The 16,669-nt window shown below is 43.8% G+C and overlaps 1 protein-coding gene and 1 long non-coding RNA gene across 10 annotated transcripts in view; one reads left to right on the forward strand and one right to left on the reverse strand.

The window, feature by feature from the left end:
* nectin1b (nectin cell adhesion molecule 1b) overlaps positions 1 to 16,669 on the reverse strand; it is a 507,975-nt gene that overhangs the window by 85,309 nt on the left and 405,997 nt on the right. The window lies entirely within an intron of this gene.
* On the forward strand, positions 1,704 to 14,948 carry LOC138741119 (uncharacterized). The gene is made up of 3 exons (XR_011343336.1): positions 1,704 to 1,815; positions 10,035 to 10,146; positions 14,880 to 14,948. It is a non-coding gene; the product is annotated as an uncharacterized lncRNA (long non-coding RNA).

Raw genomic sequence — 16,669 nt, forward strand, 5'->3', positions numbered from 1 at the left:
CTCTCTCTATCCCTCTCTCTATCCCTCTCTCTATCCCTCTCTCTATCCCTCTCTCTATCCCTCTCTCTATCCCTCTCTCTATCCCTCTCTCTATCCCTCTCTCTATCCCTCTCTCTATCCCTCTCTCTATCCCTCTCTCTATCCCTCTCTCTATCCCTCTCTCTATCCCTCTCTCTATCCCTCTCTCTATCCCTCTCTCTATCCCTCTCTCTATCCCTCTCTCTATCCCTCTCTCTATCCCTCTCTCTATCCCTCTCTCTATCCCTCTCTCTATCCCTCTCTCTATCCCTCTCTCTATCCCTCTCTCTATCCCTCTCTCTATCCCTCTCTCTATCCCTCTCTCTATCCCTCTCTCTATCCCTCTCTCTATCCCTCTCTCTATCCCTCTCTCTATCCCTCTCTCTATCCCTCTCTCTATCCCTCTCTCTATCCCTCTCTCTATCCCTCTCTCTATCCCTCTCTCTATCCCTCTCTCTATCCCTCTCTCTATCCCTCTCTCTATCCCTCTCTCTATCCCTCTCTCTATCCCTCTCTCTATCCCTCTCTCTATCCCTCTCTCTATCCCTCTCTCTATCCCTCTCTCTATCCCTCTCTCTATCCCTCTCTCTATCCCTCTCTCTATCCCTCTCTCTATCCCTCTCTCTATCCCTCTCTCTATCCCTCTCTCTATCCCTCTCTCTATCCCTCTCTCTATCCCTCTCTCTATCCCTCTCTCTATCCCTCTCTCTATCCCTCTCTCTATCCCTCTCTCTATCCCTCTCTCTATCCCTCTCTCTATCCCTCTCTCTATCCCTCTCTCTATCCCTCTCTCTATCCCTCTCTCTATCCCTCTCTCTATCCCTCTCTCTATCCCTCTCTCTATCCCTCTCTCTATCCCTCTCTCTATCCCTCTCTCTATCCCTCTCTCTATCCCTCTCTCTATCCCTCTCTCTATCCCTCTCTCTATCCCTCTCTCTATCCCTCTCTCTATCCCTCTCTCTATCCCTCTCTCTATCCCTCTCTCTATCCCTCTCTCTATCCCTCTCTCTATCCCTCTCTCTATCCCTCTCTCTATCCCTCTCTCTATCCCTCTCTCTATCCCTCTCTCTATCCCTCTCTCTATCCCTCTCTCTATCCCTCTCTCTATCCCTCTCTCTATCCCTCTCTCTATCCCTCTCTCTATCCAGACCTTTGTCCATTTCCCATTCAGGTTTTAAAAATCTACATTGATTTATCATCGATTCTCAACTGCCCCTGAACTGAGAAGACATTTAAGAGTTAACTGCATTGGTGAGCCTGTTGTCACATGTACCGCAAACTGGGGAAAAGTGGGTTCTTGCAATAACCCAGTGGCTCTGTGGCATATCCGCTGCTTCATTTAAAATTCCACATTTACTTAATTACTTGAATTTAAATTCCCAGCTCCCTTGATGGGATTTGAACTTGTGTCTCTGGACCAATGTCATCTAGCTGCCAATCTCTTAATTTAACCACTATACCACTTAAAAACTCAATGTTGAAATTCAGTAGGTCATTGCGTATTTTAAATAGCAAAGGAACATTACAGTGTATTAAATTTATATTGCTATTTAAAGTACACTGCATGATCTGCTGAGTTTCTCCAGCAATTTGTTCTTACTACATCACTGCATTTGCAGACTTTAGTGTTTCACTTCCACTATATCACCTAAGCTGGTTTCACTTTCTCTTTCAGGTTTAGACAGTCTGCTTCAGTGACAAGTACGACCTTCTTGACACCTGGATGGACTTTCCTCCTTTTGTTTGAACTAGTGCGTCCAGCTTGTCCTTGAGTGTTTGGTCACTAGGATTATGAAGGTAAGCCACTAGCTGGTAATGACCAGGGACTGCTGCTCTCAGATGAGTTCTTCAACTGAGGCTCTCTGAGTTGCTCATTATAGATCTACTCAACATTCAGTGAGTCTCCTCAGAGACTCGGGAAACATTTATCATCTAAACACACAAATGGATTAGCTAAAATAAAACCAGGACATGATGGATATACTCAGAAGCCCAGGCAGTATCTGTGAAGGAGCAACAGGACCCTCATCAGAAATGGGTGACCCAGTTAGCGTAGCCCTATTACAGTGGCAGCAATTCAGGTTCGAATCCGGCACTGTCTGTAAGGAGTTTCTACGACCTCCCGGCATCTGTGTGGGGTTTCTCTGGGAGCTCTAGTTTACTCCCATGTTTTAAAATGTACAGGGTTTGAGAGTCAATTGGTGTATTTGAGGGGGGGGGGGGGGGGGAGGAGGGGCATGGGCTCATGGGCCGGAAGGTCATTACCGTGTCATACGTCTAAATTTAAATGCATCAGCAAGTTTATATTTTACAACTGTAAATGTACAATACTTCAAAAAGTACTCCACTGAGATTCCTCAAGGCTGCACATAAATAGGTCTTTCTTTCAGCTGAAGTAAACTGTAAACTTGTTACTTTAGAATGCAGATGAACCTTAACTTGTCAAAAGGCTACATAGATTCAATGGGTTATTCCTGGTTCTCTTTGCTATCTTAAACTGACCATGATCAGTGGGGCAAAATTAGGTTGGGTGTTTATTCCCTGAGTCATTTTGGGGCAACATCTCAAGAACATGAAGTAAGAGTCTCCTTAGAGCAGGGGAGTTGGAAGGAGATTTAAGGGGGGAGTTCACAATTATGAAGAGCTTTTATAAAATAAGGAAGAAGGAAATTATTCAAGTGGCAAACGCTTGCAAACTTAGAATAGAATCTTGTAGCTTGTAAAGGCAAAAAATGGAAGTGGAACTATGCACCTATATCCTTCAATTAAATCAGTAAGTCTCAACTAAATAATACAACAATGGTACAACAATGCATCAAAGGTATATTGCAATAACTATTCTGAGATCTAGCTCATGTCGGTCCCATTAACCAGTAATGCTGGTTATCTGAGGTTGACTTGAGAAGACAAATAAGAGAGCAAGAGTAGTCTATCTGATCCTCAAGCCTGCTCGTCATTCAATACTATTAAGACAGATATCTCCAGACCTCAGCTCTTGTGCTACTTGCACACTGTTCTTCATTCTTCAATCTTTCAAAAATATTTCTATGTGTCTCATTTTAAAATAACCACCATTTTCATATAATAATGTCTCTTCACTCAAGACACTGCTCTAATGGAGAACACCCGAAGCGCACTCCTGACTTTGGTTCTCATCATTTCTTAATGGTTTCCTGCTTTCAGCTCAGAAGTTCAAGTTTCTGATTATCTAACACTTAGTTCAGTGTTAGGCCACCAGAATTTCAAGTACACTTGACAATTGTTAAAGGTTCCCCCACACTATGTTCGCTGAACTATGGCTTTAAAACTTAGCAAAAGGACCAGAAGTGGCATGGCACAAGATTTTTTTGTACAGAGGGTTGCAATACTCTATCTGAATGCGAGAGTGGAGTTGACAGGATTATTCTTGGTGTTCACGTTGCTGGACGTGACTGATGATTTTATCCTTCACTCAATCTGTTTTAGTGGAGAAATAATTCTTTGTTCAGAGGGAGAAGTTGATGTTGAAAATTTTCTTTGCTTTTTGCTCAGAGTGCAATGTCCTGAGCCACCACTAATTGACCAGCGGACACATTGTTGGCACTAAATACGGACCGAAAGGATGGAGAAGCAGATTCAGCAGTAAAACTGAAAATGAAATTAGATAAGTACATGATAAGAAATATAGAAGACAATGGGGAAACAGCAGCGGTCTGGGACTAACTTGGTAACTGCAGAAAATGGCCTCCTTTTGCTTATCTTTGTGTGCTTCAATGAAAGGACTAGTGTCGGGGTGGTTTGAATCCCCTACCGTCCTGCAGCTTTGTTTCAGTCCAATTGGGGCAGGGGCTGAACCATCAAAGGCACATCTAGTTTTCCTACCGTCTGCTTAATTACTAATCATATATTCATATCCAAAATCATTTTTTGAATACAAGAAATGGGATGGATTCCAGCACTAATCTGTATGTTACAATACTAGATTTTTCTCTCCACATGGGTCACCTGACGATTCGGGAACAACGAGGCTGCACAAGAAGTCAATGAATTAAAATCATTCTGGGATTGACCTGTGTGAGGTTAAGGTACTATTAGCTGGTCTTTATCCACTAGTTGCTGAATTATCACTCGCAATTTTTTAAATAACATATAACAATTACACCATGGAAACAGGCCATTTTGGCCCTTCTAGTCTGCACTGAACTACGCTGCTCTCCATTGCAGGCAAAATCTTCGCTAGGATTCTCCTAAATAGAATAATACCTAGTGTCGCCGAGAATATTCTCCCAGAATCACAGTGCGGCTTTCGCGCAAACAGAGGAACTACTGACATGGTCTTTGCCCTCAGACAGCTCCAAGAAAAGTGCAGAGAACAAAACAAAGGACTCTACATCACCTTTGTTGACCTCACCAAAGCCTTCGACACCGTGAGCAGGAAAGGGCTTTGGCAAATACTAGAGCGCCTCGGATGCCCCCCAAAGTTCCTCAACATGGTTATCCAACTGCACGAAAACCAACAAGGTCGGGTCAGATACAGCAATGAGCTCTCTGAACCCTTCTCCATTAACAATGGCGTGAAGCAAGGCTGCGTTCTCGCACCAACCCTCTTTTCAATCTTCTTCAGCATGATGCTGAAACAAGCCATGAAAGACCTCAACAATGAAGACGCTGTTTACATCCGCATCGAAGTACTCGAGATGGCAGAGGCCGACAGCATCGAATCCACGCTGCTGAAGATCAAACTGCGCTGGGTAGGTCACGTCTCCAGAATGGAGGACCATCGCCTTCCCAAGTTCGTGTTATATGGCAAGCTCTCCACTGGCCACCGTGACAGAGGTGCACCAAAGAAGAGGTACAAGGACTGCCTAAAGAAATCTCTTGGCGCCTGCCACATTGACCACCACCAGTGGGCTGATCTCGCCTCAAACCGTGCATCTTGGCGCCTCACAGTTCGGCGGGCAGCAACCTCCTTTGAAGAAGACCGCAGAGCCCACCTCACTGACAAAAGACAAAGGAGGAAAAACCCAACACCCAACCCCAACCCACCAATTTTCCCCTGCAACCGCTGCAACCGTGTCTGCCTTTCCCGCATCAGACTTGTCAGCCCTCCATACCCCTCCATAAATCTTCGTCCGCGAAGCCAAGCCAAAAAAGAAGAAGAAGAAGAGTCTGCACCGAACTAAGTACTCTCTGAAGTAGGTATAAAACTTTTATTACTAAGTATAAAAAGATCAAAGAAGGATTTTTTGTTCTTTCTCAGGTCTAGCAGGCACTCTCTCGATGAAGGGTGTTCAGTAGCTGCTCTGTTAGTGTCAATTGTAGTTCCATTGTCACTGTATGGATTTGTGTGACAGGGGCAGCTGTGGATGGCCAGTTATTAACCTGCATAGCGAGGGCAGGAAATCCATCAGATCCGTTCACTCCCCAGTCTGACTTTTTCAGCTCTGCTTCTGACAGGCTGAATTTATCCGCTTCACTCAGACAGAGGTCAGCAGAGTTCCTCCTGATTTCCATTGATGGGGAGTCTGTGTATTGCTGCAGGAAGGAAACTGACAGAGGAAAACACATCGAGACACTCAAAGAAGCATATACACACAGAGACACAAAGGCAGTCACAGCCAGACAGAGAAACATATGCAAAGGGGCACAGAACAAACAGAAACCACACACACATGCAGAACTCTCTCTCTACACACACACATATATCTTTGGCTTGGCTTCGCGGACGAAGATTTATGGAGGGGGTAAAAAGTCCACGTCAGCTGCAGGCTCGTTTGTGGCTGACCAGTCCGATGCGGGACAGGCAGACACGATTGCAGCGGTTGCAAGGGAAAATTGGTTGGTTGGGGTTGGGTGTTGGGTTTTTCCTCCTTTGCCTTTTGTCAGTGAGGTGGGCTCTGCGGTCTTCTTCAAAGGAGGCTGCTGCCCGCCAAACTGTGAGGCGCCAAGATGCACGGTTTGAGGCGTTATCAGCCCACTGGCGGTGGTCAATGTGGCAGGCACCAAGAGATTTCTTTAGGCAGTCCTTGTACCTTTTCTTTGGTGCACCTCTGTCACGGTGGCCAGTGGAGAGCTCGCCATATAATACGATCTTGGGAAGGCGATGGTCCTCCATTTTGGAGACGTGACCCATCCAGCGCAGCTGGATCTTCAGCAGCGTGGACTCGATGCTGTCGACCTCTGCCATCATGTACATAGAACCCACACAGACATTCACTAAAAGACACATAAAGTCACAGACTAACACACAAAAAAATCCAGACAAATATCCAGGGTCATTGGCAGGCACAAACACAGATGAACATTACAAAACACTCAGAAATCAGAGCACCTACCGCAGCACTTGCACATTAATAGTGCCAGTTACATACACAGTTACATGTGGACACACAAGGACACAGGATACATACAAATAGAAAAGGGCACATGCTTTGAAGGAATGGTTAGCACAGTGCCTTTAAAGCACCAGCGATTGGGACTGGGGTCCCAATTCAAAACATACAGGGGGCGTAGGCTAATGGGGTGTAAATTGGGCGGCATGGACTCCTGGGCTGAAATGACTGATACTGTGCTGTATGTCTAAATTTAAATTTAAACTAATTAAAATGTACAGAGATAAACTTACAGACCCACATGAAGAGAAGTGAAGACCAACAAAGTTCTGAAATTATTAAAGATTTTAGCTCAGTTTGTTTGCTATTGAGATACACAGAAGCACGGAGATCGAGCGAGGTGGTCCACGTCACTTACTTCCGGAAACCTTCTCTAAAAGCTTTCATGTTACAACGATTAATGAGAACAAAGCGGGCACACAAAACCTGCAGCAACATCATCACCTGATTTGTTCACACGAGTTGCTCTCCCTTTCTTGGATACATAATCCTATCTTTCAATGCTCTCACAAGCCTTCCCAACAGCTGAAGTGAACAGCAGGAGATTGAAGAGCAGATTGACAACATCTGGGCCAAGCAGCAGCTGACTGTGCACAGGATCAATCTTGTGAATCACTCCATACATACAATCAAACACAACTGTCATAAGAAGCTGAGCCCAAGCACACTTTTATTCTTAGGACTTGCTACGCCATCACTGATACACTTTTAAATACACTCTGAAATCCCAGATTCCACCTTTCTCCTCTGCCAAATGTGGTGACATTCTGGGTACCAGGAACAGTAAATCAGCCCATTAGAACTCAAATTCCAAACACGTAATTTTTCATTGGCATATTTTTATCTCAATGACATAAACTCAGTTAGACCTCTGAGGGACTAAAGGTGAGCAACTGGGTGAAAGGTCAGGGATTTGTTTTCTCTGACAGTGTGTGTGTAGTTCCAATTGTATATGCGATCCATGCGCCGTGTGACAGAATCACTGCAAAGCCTGGCACTGAGAGCTAGAAATGGTCAACCGATCGTTGCACTCATACAGTAAAATGTCCCAAATTCAAAATGTACCAGTGTTGTCGGATAATTGGAGTATTTGGATGGCATGAACTCGTGGGCCAGAAGGGCCTGTTAACCTTCCTGTTTGTCAAAATTTCAAATTTAAAATGCTTCATAAATGCAGACAAATTTTGACATCAAGCTGCATAAGATTTAGAAAGATGATCAAAAGCCTGGTCAAAAAGGTCGGGGCTGGTGGGGGGGGGGGGGGTGGTGGTAGTGGAGGAGGAGGAAGAGAAGGGGAGGGGGAATGAAAAATGTAGAGGAAGGAGGGAAGAAGTAGGTAGGAGAGGAGGAGGGGATGGAAAGCATATGAGGGAAGGAATTGGTAGGGGAGGAGTGGCTGGATATAGCTAGAAGCCAGGGCAAGATTGAGGTATGGGGTGAAGAGGGAAATCGGAGATTGGGGGGGTGGGGTGGGGGCAAGGCTAGAACTCTAGTCCTTGATCACATCATTCCAGTCCAGTTTGTCTGGAAGAATATGTGAGCCAGTCACTGAGCTGGTCATATTGCAGGTTAAGCGTGTGCTTGGGGAACTGGTGTGTTTAGTGGAAAGCCCAAACATTATCCAATGTAAAAGGCTGTTACTCTTCACACTGACAGCAACACAGAGAGACAGCTGTTCACATTTAATGACCCGGGCTTACATTAGCTTCAGTAGTACACTGGTGTTTTCTTGCAATGTAATCCAATCCAAGTACAAGGGCTGCGGGAAAGTGTTGTTGTGGCTGTTCTGACCATGAAGGAACGGATTCAGAATCGATCAGATGTGTGAGAGAGTTTGGGAGAGTGCAGAAAGGTTTCTCGGACTGACAGAGTGGCATTGTATACTCAACAGCTGTTTGGTATTGTTTATGGCCTCCATCAATGTTAAGCAGAGTAAATGTGCAGTTAATGGGTTCTGGTGTGAAATGGAAACTCCCAGTCAGAGTCACTATAGCCTTCAGCAAATGTTGCCCATAATTCCCTTGGAATCACACCAGTGTTCTATAGATGCACATGCTGTATTCGGCAGGAGACACACAACAAGAAGTCCTAGAATGCTAAACTTCAGGTGCTGTCCTGAGAGCCAATAGTGATCAATAACATGACATTGGAAATATTGGTGGATGTCTGTAGTAATGTCTGTAGTAAAACCAGAAAATTCTGGAAGTACTCAATAGGTCAGGCAACTTCTGTGGAGAGACATACAGTTAACTTTTTTGGTCAATGACCTTTCATCAGAACTGGTGAAAAATTAGCTCTTGTTCCTCTATCAACAGAGGCTGCCTGAATTTCTGAGCATTTCCAATGTGATTGTTTTTATGTTATATATACCGTATTTGATGGCATATCAGGTCCACTTTTTTTTCTGAAAAATGGCTCAAAAATATTCCCCCCATGCAAAGTTGAAATTAGGATGAGAATGGTGAGTAATTGCCGACGGTGATCATAATCGGTGCATGGTTCACTAGCATCACCGCCATCTATTGTTGGGGGCTGGTGGCAGGTGCCAACCACCAGTCCCCACACTGATCCCACTGCCCCACTCCACCTGACAGCCCAGCACCAGTCCCCACACTGATCTCACCGCCATGCTCCCCCCTGACAGCCCGCCACCATCCCCACACTGATCCCACTGCCCCACTCCCCCCTGACAGCCTGCCACCAGTCCCCACACCGATCTCACCACCCTGCGCCCCACACCAGGAGAAAGCAGGGCAGTGGGAGCAGCGCGGGGGCTGACAGCAGCAGTTTGTTTTTGTAAAATGTTTTCTGTTGTAGCTAAGCTTCTTTTGTTTTCTCTTGTAAATTACACCATTATTATTATTATTATTATTATTATAGAGATTTTTCCCATTGTCCTAGTTGCAGGTTTTGTCCAAGTTTTTTTCTGCTATAACATTAAATGCTTACCCGTAACACTAAAAAAAATTCCTTAATATTCCTTCTGAAATGGTGGTGGGGGAAGGTCTTTTATGTAATAATATACGGTATGTCAGTTCATTATCTGCAGTGTTTTTCTTTGTCATCAAATGGCAGTGCAGAGGTATTGACCACACTGCACTGATTACCCTACTAGTTATTTGGGAATTAAGATGCTTCAAACTGCTTCCAAACAACGTGTTTGTGACCAAATGAAAACAGCACATATTTCGAATGTTGCCGTCTACTCCTTGCAGATGCACTCAAACCTTGTGTTACATGGAGATCACACATCTATGAAAATAAACTCATCATGTATTTTATTCTAGAATATAGACAATGCATCCTCTCATGAATTCCCCAGATGTTACTGCCTATCATTCTATTTGAGAGCTGGTGGTCCGTCCAATCACTTATTCAACTACTGTGGTTCACCCAGTTAGTGTGACTAGCTGTCTCTTGCCAGGGGTTGAACCCACATGTGGGCTCTCAAATTCCTACTCCCCATCTACCTTTCCACCTCCCTCCTTCTCTCAAAGCTGGGTGGGGCAAGGGTGCAGTTTGACCATTAATGATCGAGTTCATATATGTGTAATAATGATCTGTTTAAAAGGGCTTGTCTAAAATGGTCAAATTTAAATCTCTGAGTGTGTCCCTCGCTCTTTTGTGCCTTCCTTTTACATGAAGCTTGTAACCTGCTGCCCATGGAGAAATTTTGTAAGAAGAGCCACCTGAAAGAAGGAGAAGCATTGGAGATGACTCGGAAGGACGGTGACCACGGCATCAGGCCAGTGAGGGGGTGAGTGGCTGAAGAACCTTCACGGGCTGCGGTCTATTAATGATGCGGTCAAAGTCCCCACACAGGGTGTGGGCTGCTGGAGACTGGCTCATGGGAGGGAACCAGCCATTGGAAGCTGGATTCAAGATGGTGCTGAGGCCTTGGGCACCAATGGGTAGAACAGTGGTCTGTGCGGCCGCAGAGGCTGCAGAAGCACTGGAGGTGAATCCACGGACACTCAGTGATTTTGAAGGGACTTTCTTTTGCTTTTTTTTCCTCTTGCTGTGAGGGGCAGCATGCAATATTAATGGTAACTCTTTTGCCTTAAGGCAGACTAAAGGAAATTTTGTGTAATATTACATTTTCTGTTCTATTACATGACAGTAAAATAATCATGAATTTAAAAAAAGATACCATGCAAATGTAATTGGTGCTGGGTTTTGAATGAATGTAATTCAATGCTCTTGTTTCATGAGACTAACTTCAAATGAAAAAAAAACTTGGGTATGATGTAAGCTTAATTGGTTTTGAAGATTTCCTGTTCATGGAGTCATCAACACCTTATTGTGCTTTGAGTACAATTTTAGATTACTATAAGATCCCAATCAAACCTGACTCTCTCACTTAAAATTCAGGATTTCAGATCTGTTTAATCATCGATTTACACATGAAAAAGCTTTTTGTCTTTGACCAAGGTTTTGATCTCCTGCATTAATGTCTCTTTATTGTTGTTTTTATTTGATTGATGATCCTTTGAAGAACAGGACATTCATTCCATTAAGACTAATCACTGTTACACAAGGGCTGTAGTATCATTGAATCATTTCATTTGGATTAGCTACATAAATGGATAAAGTGCATTCTAGAATAAAAAAAATACTGAAATGCAGGATGACCAACCTTCAATTAGTTGAAAGCAGATCCAGCTAAGAAAAATTTGACTTGAGAATTGGCAGGCAAAACTGTAATTGATCAGTGGACCGCTTTTCAAGGGGAAATAGTTTGGAGCAACAACACTTCATCTTCTGTCTGGGCACCCTCCAACCTGATGGCATTAATATTGACTTCTCCAGTTTTCATTAGAAACCATCCCCCCCACACCCACCTTCTTCCCCCTACCTCCTTTACTCTTGCTCTGTCTCTCTCTCTCTCTCCCATTTTCCCTCTGTCTCCTTTCACAGAGGCAAAATCAATTCTCACCTTTCTTCATCAAATCCTTTTGCCTGTTGGTCTGTCCTCCTCCCCCTCCTGTTCTTCTCCTTTCTTTTCCCAACTTTTCATTCAGGTGGCTGTCTCTTTATCTCATACCTTGAGGAAGGGTTCAGGCCCGAAATGTCGGTAATATATCTTCACCGCGTATGGACGCTGCAATACCTGCTGAGTTTCTCCAGCATTTCGGTGTTTTGAATTGAAATGGTTTGGGTAGAATGATGACACATTTCCATAAGGGAGATAATAGGTCAACCAAAACTAGAGCTTCCTGGGGGGAAAGAGATGGGGACCAAGGAGACTTAGAAAATGGAGGGCGGGAGATGTCTGGTTGAGAAACACAGCGACAATCAAGTTGAAGTTAAGAAGATCAGAGGGGTAGGGAATAAGGGTTCTGAGCAGGGAAGTACAGTAGATTGGTCGATGGCAGAAGGAGGAGTCCAAAAAGTGTGGTGCAGCCAAGTAAAGAGTTGGGACATGGCTAATTAGACCCCACCGAGGAAATCCTTACAAGACTGAGTTTTGGAGTGAATACTTTCCATTAGTTACAACAAAGAAAAAAAATGCTGCTAAAGCTTGCTGTAAGAGAGGGGCAAACATCCCAGGTGGTCTAAAAGAGTAAAACCCAAGTTCACAAGCCAGCAGACGTCTGGGTGTACATTGAGTAGGCATGATGTCTAGATGGGATGCAACCCTTGTTGCTGATAGAAATAAGGGTGGAAATTGCACATTGACGGAACCTTTCGATCTTCCTTAGAGAAGAGGTCATGCCAGATGGTTGAAGAAATTTAAAAATATGCTTCTTCAACAAAAGATGTAAATATAAACCTAGTAATCGCAGGTCAATCAGTTTAACCTCAGAGAGAAGGAAGCCGCCAGAAATGATAATACATGAAAAAATTACAGTGATTTGGGCAGGTTGATTAATAAAGGAAAGCTGGTTCATGTTTATTGAAGGTAAATTGTGCCTAATTTAATTAAAATTTTGATGTGGGAACAAAAAAGGATGGATGAAAGTCCAGCAGGTGAATTTGACCTTCAGAAGGTGTTTGTTAAAGTGGCCAGATAATAAGCAAGAGTGAGATTGCTGCTGGTCTCCTACCTGAACACCATTTATTGCCTCTGATCCTTGATTCCGAAACTGTCAATCTCAGCCTTGAATCTCCTCAGCTGAGCATCCACAGTCACCAGGATTCCAAAGATCACAACTTTGAGCAGAGAATAAAGAGAAGATTTCAAAGTCATGCAGGATTTGGATGAAGTAAGGAGATGGCAGATGAGATCACAATCTTGACACCAAAGTTAAAAGAGGCAAAGATTCTTTTTATTCAAAGTATTTAGGTGAAAAAATTATTACCAGACAGGTTGGAAGAAGCAGACTCAAATGTGAACTTCAAAAGCGATTTAGTGAGCACTTGAAATGAAAGTAATTTGCAATTCTACAGAGAGAGAACTGGGAAATGGAAGTAAATCCTTCTTCTGATGGGGCTGAGAGTCTCTTTGCGTGTTTAAACAATTCCACGATCCAATATTAATGGAAGTTGCAACGACTTCGTGTTTACCACAGAATGGTATTGTCCAGCTGACAATCAGGAGATTGAAGCTCACACTTTGAAATATTTGAATCCACATGCATGGTTATCAGTAGAAGCGTGAAATAACTAGTCTTCTCGCTGATGCCATTTACCACACACCACTTTCGGCTGCAGCCATTCAGTGATGGAATAGAATTACACGTTCATTTTCACACAATGCCTCTGCCAAGCCTGGCCCTGAGCTCTGCTGCAATCTCTCTCTGTGATTCAGAAATCTCTTTACTCAGGGAGACATGAGCTGAGCGCTTTGGAGGAGGCAAAATAACTCTGCTATTTAACTGTAACGATTGGTTCCCTCTCATGAGCTACTGTTCAGACATTGATTACTGATAGCACTGTTAATGGAACACAGTATGTTTGTGAACGTGAGCTGAACACCATGCACCATGTCATAACAAATGACTATTGTCCAACCATTCTCATTTAATCAGGTGAAGTAAATAACCTGCCTTGAAATGCTGCAAAGTCAACTGCCTCCCTGTACTCAACAGCGTTTATTATGTTTGGGTTATAACATTTCATAGCCTATCTTATAGCAACATTTTGTTGATATTTTCATATTATTTCATTTTTTTGTGACATGGAAGGTGGCCATTCAACCTGTCAAGACCAAGCCAACTCTTAATACAATCCTAATAGACAAGTTATACTCTCCTGCAGGCCAATAAATTTGCCAGGACTCACTTGCACTAGGGGCAATTTGCAATAGCTACAGCACAACTTCGATTATCCAAAATCAGATTCTCCAAAATCCTCATTCATCCAAAATTTTTTCAGAACCAAACAGTCCTCTCAGGTTGAAAAAAAATTCACTAGACATGAAATTAGATTGACGATTGTCCTCATTTTAGGTAACTCTCTCCCCTCTCTCTTTCCATTTCTTCCTTATCTTCCCCTATTGACCTTTCTCTCCAGCTTGCCCTCTCCAACCACATGCCACTGTCTCCCAGCTGCAAGCGGTCGGAAGAATCCCTTGTCCTGGCTTCATCAAGGAAAGCAGCCTCCTGGGCAGGATAGGGACCTTGGGCTCTGTGGCGTTCCCTCCCCTCCCCTTCCCTCTCTCCCTCCTCAGGACACGGGGGCTCCCGGTGCCAACTCCGAACCCTCCCCTCGCCTACTACCGCTCACGAATACCGGATTCCTTGGTGTGCGTGTGCGGTAGCCTAGTATAGGATTCAGAGTCGGAACTTGGGCACTGGGAGCTCCAGTGATCGGGGAGACAGGAGCCCGCCAACTCACCAGTGAATGTTTCACCAGCCCAGGAAGCCTCCCCGGGCATCAGTGGCAGCGGTGGGGAGGTCTTAATCAGCAACAACGTTGAGGCCAGCATTTTTTTGGTAAAGAATTAAACATTATTTTACTGCTAAAAAAGCCTTATTTTATTGTTTAAACATTGATACAAGTGATTTGCTGTTGTTACTGGGCTATTTTAAAAAAAATGACTAGTTATCCGAAAATACCATTTATCCGACATAGGCCTGGTCCCGACCATTTCGGATAATCGGAGTTATAGTGTAATTCGTTTGGCAACCTGTTCATCTTCAGGAAGTGAAAGGCACCCTGAGAACCTGGGGGAAGCTCATATGGTCTCTGGAAATGTGTGCAATTGAATTTGCTTTCCTGGAACTGGGAGATACCATTGCTACCTGTTGCATCACTGATGACCCTCATTGTAATAAAAACTCAGAAAATACAGTACAGGCCCTTTGGCCCATGATGTTGTGACAACCTAATTATACCTACTACCACCCACCCCCAAAAATAAACCCTTCCTACTTCATAACCCTCGATTTTTCTTTCATCCATGTGCCTGTGTAAGAGTGTTTTAAATGCCCCAAATCTTCCAGCCTCCAGCCTCACCCTAGTAATGCATTCCAGGCACCCACAACTTGGTATAAAAAACTTAATTCTGATGTCCCCACTAAAGTTTCCCCCCTTCATTTTGTACAGATATCCAACATCCCAAGTTGCTCGTTGGGATTAAAGGAGAAGATTTGAGAAGACATTGAAAAGGAGCAAGTTCTTAAAGAAAGAATGAAAAAGAGAGAGAGAGAGAGAGAGAGAGAGGGAGGGAGGGAGGGAGGGAGGGAGGGAGGGAGGGAGGGAGGGAGGGAGGGAGGGAGGGAGGGAGGGAGGGAGAGAGAGAGAGAGAGAGAGAGAAAGTGGGAAAGAGAAAGAGAAGAGGGCAGGAGCTTCATTCAAGAATCAATTCTATTTACCCCATACACTTGTAGGATTGCAAGGTTATAAAATAAAGTACACACATGGGCATAATTATACATTATACCATGCTGCACACAAAGGACATTAGGCTGGACAATATTGCAGACACAACATATAACCACATATATCTGTGCAAAGTGAGGGGCAAATTAATAATGGAGAATGGAAAGACAACAGATGAACCATTTTACAGTCAGATTCCACCCTGCAGGATATGTAACTTCCCCAAAATAGCTATAAATTGGGATTTGAAGAGAGGAACTAAGGAAATCTGCAACTACCTCGGCAGTGCTACTGAGCAAATTGTTGGAGCTGCAGACAAACAAGTCCTTGGGTTCTGATGCACTTCATCCTAGGTTCTTAAAAGTGTCTAATGAGAGAGTTGATGCATGGGTTTTCATTCTTTGGCAAGCCTTGGTTCCAATTTAATTTTCATTATTCAATATGATGGGAGGCAGAAAACTGGAAACTGAAGCCCGTCTGCCCAAAGGCAGTCATGGGGAAAATGTTCTAAGTCTTATCAAGAAAGTTATAACCGAGCCCTTCAAAAAATGAGAGGTCATCAGGCAAAGCCAATGTCAGGAAATGATGCTGTGATTGGCGTTCTTTGAATAAGTATCATGTGCTGTGGACGTGTTGAAATTGGTGGACGTAGGCACTGGATAATGTGGCACACCAAAAGTTAGTGTGGAAAATAAAAGCTCATGGTGTAGAAGGTAAGAAGATCGCTCGGAGAGATGGGCTGGCTGACAAAGAGAAAAGGCATAAAAGGGAAATAGACATAAATGGGTGGTTTTATGGTTAGCAGGGAGTAAGAAGAGCGTGTCACAGGCATCAGTAGCAGCCATTAACATTTTATAATTTATTGAAGTGACCTGAATGAAATGCCAGCAAGTTGGTTGCTAAATTTGCTGATCACTCAGTGACAGGCAGAAAATTTAAATGCAAAGAGGACAAAATGAGGCTACTACATGATACAGAGTGGTTAAGCGGTAATTCAAACAACCGGCCAAAAAAAAATTAAAATAATTAAGACTGGGCGGATGCCCAGCGTTTGCCCCACTGAACTAGCAATGCCGCTCAATGCGCTATCGCCACTTGCATGGAGGTGAGCTGGGCTGTCAGCATGAGGAAGGTGTGCTGAGGGCCTGACCAGGACATGTGAGTCGGAGCTAAGTGGATGGGGATAGGTAATGGAAGGGGTGGTGAAGATGGCAGTGGTGTTGAGACTTCATGGTCAAAGGTCAGAGTTTAGACCCAGCGTATAAGATGTCCCATGATTTTGAAGTGATGTTTTTAAGTTTTGAGGTTCATTCTGTATGCCGACATATATGGTTGGTAAAAAATACATGTTTACAATTGGTGGGGGTTAATTATGATGGCAGCATGGTTAGTGAAGTGGCTAGTGCAACATTGTTACAGCAATGGGGCTCGAATTTAAAATTTTGTACGTTGGGGGGGGGGGATTTACCTGATTAAAGTGAACTTCACATAATTAAAGATTACAATGCTGATAT

Source organism: Narcine bancroftii, chromosome 8, assembly GCF_036971445.1.
Source record: "Narcine bancroftii isolate sNarBan1 chromosome 8, sNarBan1.hap1, whole genome shotgun sequence".
Lineage (NCBI taxonomy): Eukaryota > Metazoa > Chordata > Chondrichthyes > Torpediniformes > Narcinidae > Narcine > Narcine bancroftii.